Genomic DNA, 5,053 nt, shown 5'->3' on the forward strand with positions numbered 1-5,053 from the left:
AGCAGAAACAGGCTATTCTTTAGTTGACTGATCTAAACTGGCAAGGTACAGTGGCTTGCGAAACTATTCACCCACGTTGGCATTTTTCCTATTTTGTTACCTTACAACCTAGAATTAAATTAGATGGTTTTTTTTTGGGGGGGGTTGTATCATTTGATTTACACAACATGCCTACCACTTTGAAGATGCAAAATATTTTTTATTGTGAAACAAGCAAGAAATAAGACAAAAAAAAACAGAAAACTTGAGCGTGCATAACTATTCACCCTTCCAAAGTAAATACTTTGTAGAGACACCTTTTGCAGCAATTACAACTGCAAGTCTCTTGGGGTATGTCTCTATTAGCTTGGCACATCTAGCCACTAGGAGTTTTGCTCATTATTCAAGGCAAAACTGCTCCAGCTCCTTCAAGTTGGATGGGTTCCACTGGTGTAGAGCAATCTTGTAATGGGTGCGTGTTAGTGACAGGGAAGTCAGGCGCAGGAGAACGAACTTGGTATAAACGGAGTCGTTTAATAAGTGCTCATAAAACTCCAAAAACCAAAATATACAAAAAATAATAAAATTGGGTACAAAACCCATCGCACACCGACACGACTTGCACAAAACATACAATCAAACAATCTCTGACAAGGACATGAGGGGAAACAGAGGGTTTTAAATACACAACATTGTAATTGATGGGATTGGAACCAGGTGTGAAGGAAGACAAGACAAAACCAAGGGAAAATGAAAAATGGGTCAGTGATGGCTAGAAGGTCGGTGACATCGACCGCCGAACACCGCCCGAACAAGGAGAGGGACCGACTTCGGTGGAAGTCGTGACAAATCTTTAAGTCATACCACAGATTCTCAATTGGTTTGAGGTCTGGGCTTTGAGTAGACCATTCCAAGACATTTCAATGTTTCCCCTTAAACCACTTGAGTGTTGCTTTAGCAGTATGCCTAGGGTCATTGTCCTGCTGGAAGGTGAATGTCCGTCCCAGTCTCAAATCTCTAGGGAAACCTGTTTCAGTCTTCCAAAGAATTTCCCTGTATTTAGCGCCATCCATCAATCCTTTAATTCTGACCAGTTTCCCAGTCCCTGCCAATGACAAACATGCCCAAAGTATGATGCTACCACCACCATGCTTCACTGTGGGGGTGGTGTTCTCGGGGTGATGAGAGGTGTTGCGCCAGACATAGCATTTTCCTTGATGGCCAAAAAGCTCAATTTTAGTCTCATCTAACCAGAGTACCTTCTTCCATTTGTTTGGATGTCTCCCACATGCCTTTTGGCGAACACCAAACGTGTTTGCTTATTTTTTCTTTAAACAATGGCTTTTTTTCTGGACACTCTTCTGCAGTGCACTGCAGAGTGTACGACTTAAAGTGGTCCTGTGAACAGATACTCCAATCTCCACTGTGGAGCTTTGCAGTTCCTTCAGGGTTATCTTTGGTCTCTTTGTTGCCTCTCTGATTAATGCCATCCTTGCCTGGTCTGTGAGTTTCGGTGGGCAGCCCTCTCTTGGCAGGTTTGTTGTGGTGCCATATTCTTTACATTATCTATAATGGATTTAATGGTGCTCCACGGGATGTTCAAAGTTTCATATATTTTTTTATAACCCAACCCTGATCTGTACTTCTTCACAACTTTGTCCATGACCTGTTTGGAGAGCTCCCTGGTCTTCATGGTGCCGCTTGCTTGGTAATGCCCCTTGCTTAGTGGTGTTGCAGACTCTGGGGTCTTTCAGAACAGGTGACACTTAGTTAAATAGTGTCATGTGACACTTAGTTAAATAAAGTCCACCTGTGTGCAATCTAATTATGTGACTTCTGAAGGTAATTGGTTGCATCAGATCTTATTTAGGGGACTCATAGCAAAGGGGGTGAAACAAGTTCTTTTTTAAATTTCACTTCACCAATTTGGACTATGTCGCGTATGTCCATTACATGAAATCCAAATAAAAATCTATTTAAATTATAGGTTGTAATGCAACAAAATAGGAAAAACGCCAAAGAGGATGGATACATTTGCAAGGCACTGTAGGTCTCCATAGCCTTGGTCTCCGGACCAGACAGTGAGTACAGTCGTCCCCGGGGCGGAGTGATGCCTGGGAGAAGGTCAATCCTGCAGTCATATGGTCGGTGCGGCTGATGCGAAGTGGTCCGGGCCTTACTGAACACTTCCCGGAGGTTCTGGTACTTCCTCGGGAATGGCGGAGAGGTCTGGGGCAACTTCCGAGCCCCCAGGAATACGTCCCGGGACAGGCTGCGCTGACTTCAGACAATGGGTGTGGCAGAATGGGCTCCAGCCTATGATGTCAGCAACAGACCAGTCCACAAGGGGATTGTGTTGCTGAAGCCAGGAGAATCCCAATACCACGGGGACCTGAGGAGTCTTAATGAGCAGGACTTGGATTGTCACGCTGTGGTTCCCTGAAACATGTAGGTTGATGGGGATGGTATTGTGGGTGACCCGGACCTATACAGCACCCGTCCAGTGCTCTAACGTCCATGGGAATGGAGAGGGGCTGAGTGGGGATGTCGAGCTCGTAAGCCAGGGTAGCATCCATAAAGCTCTCATCGACGCCAGGTTCCCCCACAGCAAAATGGCATGAAATGGGGTGTGAGTAAGGGGAGAGGAAAAGTGATCCATATGGCCCACCAGAGTACTCGCTCATACCGGTGAGTCTGGTCTTTTAGTGGACAGGCGGAGACAAAATTACCAGTAGTCCCGCAATACAGGCAACTTTTAGTGTGAAGCCTGTGTAGCCGTTTAGCTGGAGACAGCCTAGCTTTGCCTTGTTGCATCGGTTCGGGAAGAGGAGAATCGGCAGTCTTCGGAGACTCTCGGGGAAACACGGGTAGCCTCGGGGTCTCTCGGCAACGGAACAGTCTGGGACTTCCGGGATGCCTCGGAGGCAAGGTGGAATTCTTGTAAGGGTGAGTGAAACTAATCTCCTCTCCTTCCTACGTTCCCGTAGTCGCTCATTGATCTGAATGGTCGTCCTTTACTTCCTACGATACTCTGTGCAGGAACATTTCGAACAGCGCTTCTGGGTTCCAGACACTCTCAGCTGCCAACGTGCGGAGATACCTCGCCTAGTTTGCCACACTGCGGTAGTCTTGCCGAAGCTGGAGTAACTTCCAAGCAGCCTCTCTCCTGGACAACGGAGCATAGAAAACTTTCTTTACCTCCGCCACGAACTCCTCCAAACTGAAGCATACTGCCTGAGCTCAAGCTGCAGCCGTCCCGGACATCAGAGGGATGAGGTACGCTATCTGAGAGAGGGCTGCAGCTTGATGATGAGAGAGCGCTGAACGAGAAAACGCCAGACAGGTGCCCGACACTCCATCGAAGCTTTCCGGGGGAGGTAAGCGGGGTTCCCGGGAAACCAGGGTGACCCGGGGAGATGGCGCTGCTATCAGCCGGGTTACTGAGGGGCTGGGAGGTTACCGTCGTGTTAGGCTGCCTAACAGACAACCCGCAGAATTGCTCCAGCAATGTGTTCAGCCCTTGGTCATGGTGTTCGGCCAAGGTCTCGAACCCCTTCCATTAGACCACGAAGCAACTCCCTGTGCCTTCCTATGGTGGCTCCTTGAGAGGAGATGGCATTGCAGAGCTGGTCCAAGTCTGCTGGGTCAGTCATGGCCAGTTCGTACTATCACATTTCAGGTAAGACCCAGGATGCAGACAGTGTTGAAGTAACAAAAGTGTACTAGTACAGGGGCAGGCAAAACGACAGGTCAAGGGCAGGCAGAGGTCAGTAATCCAGATAGGGTGCAAAAGGTTCCCAGAACAGCAGGCAGTCTCAGGGTCAGAGCAGACAGGGGTCAATAATCCAGTGTGGTGTGGCAAGGTAAAGAACGGCAGGCAGGGTCGGGGTAGGCAGAATGGTCAAAAGCAGGAAAAACTAAAAAAAAAACTAATACAGCCAGGAGCAAAGGGAAAACCGCTGGTAGGTTTCATAAAACAAAACAAACTGGCAACAGACAAACAGAACACAGCTATAAATACACTGGGGATAATGGGGAAGATTGGAGACACCTGGAGGGGTGGAGGCAAGCACAGACATGTGAAACAGATCAGGGTCTGACAGGAAATTGACACATACAATTATGCAATGCCTAAGTCTATGGTTGCAACTTGTCAATTCCAAAGACCAACACAGAACGCCGCAGCCCGTCTGGTGTTCAACCTTCCCAAGTTCTCTCACGTCACCCCGCTCCTCCGTTCTCTCCACTGGCTTCCAGTTGAAGCTCGCATCCGCTACAAGACCATGGTGCTTGCCTACGGAGCTGTGAGGAGAACGGCACCTCAGTACCTCCAGGCTCTGATCAGGCCCTACACCCAAACAAGGGCACTGCGTTCATCCACCTCTGGCCTGCTCGCCTCCCTACCACTGAGGAAGTACAGCTCCCGCTCAGCCCAGTCAAAACTGTTCGCTGCCCTGGCCCCCCAATGGTGGAACAAACTCCCTCACGACGCCAGGACAGCGGAGTCAATCACCACCTTCCGGAGACACCTGAAACCCCACCTCTTTAAGGAATACCTAGGATAGGATAAGTAATCCCTCTCACCCCACCCCCCCTAAGTTTTAGATGCACTATTGTTAAGTGACTGTCCCACTGGATGTCATAAGGTGAATGCACCAATTTGTAAGTCGCTCTGGATAAGAGCGTCTGCTAAATGACTTAAATGTTAAATGTAAATGTAAACATAGTGTAGAGCCCGCGACAGACAAGTCCCCAAAGTTGCAAATACATTGCAAATTGTACCATTTTTGTTCAGCTCAACACTAAATCCGAATCAAAGAGAAAATATTGTAGCCATCCAGAGCATTCTGTTTTGCTGTCAACCGTCAGTTTTGGGGGAAGGGTTTTATATCCTGCACCAACTGTATGCATAGGTTTTTAAAGGGACCGTGTACAGTTGTGTGTGGGGAAAACTTCTTTCACTCCAATGCATCTGCCAACAACATTGCAACAGCAATGCACATTCAATAACCTATCCAAAAGAGTAGTGTATATTCATCTTCACCTGTAATATTGGTAAATATAAAAAAGACAA

Source organism: Oncorhynchus gorbuscha, linkage group LG22 (genome assembly GCF_021184085.1).
Source record: "Oncorhynchus gorbuscha isolate QuinsamMale2020 ecotype Even-year linkage group LG22, OgorEven_v1.0, whole genome shotgun sequence".
Lineage (NCBI taxonomy): Eukaryota > Metazoa > Chordata > Actinopteri > Salmoniformes > Salmonidae > Oncorhynchus > Oncorhynchus gorbuscha.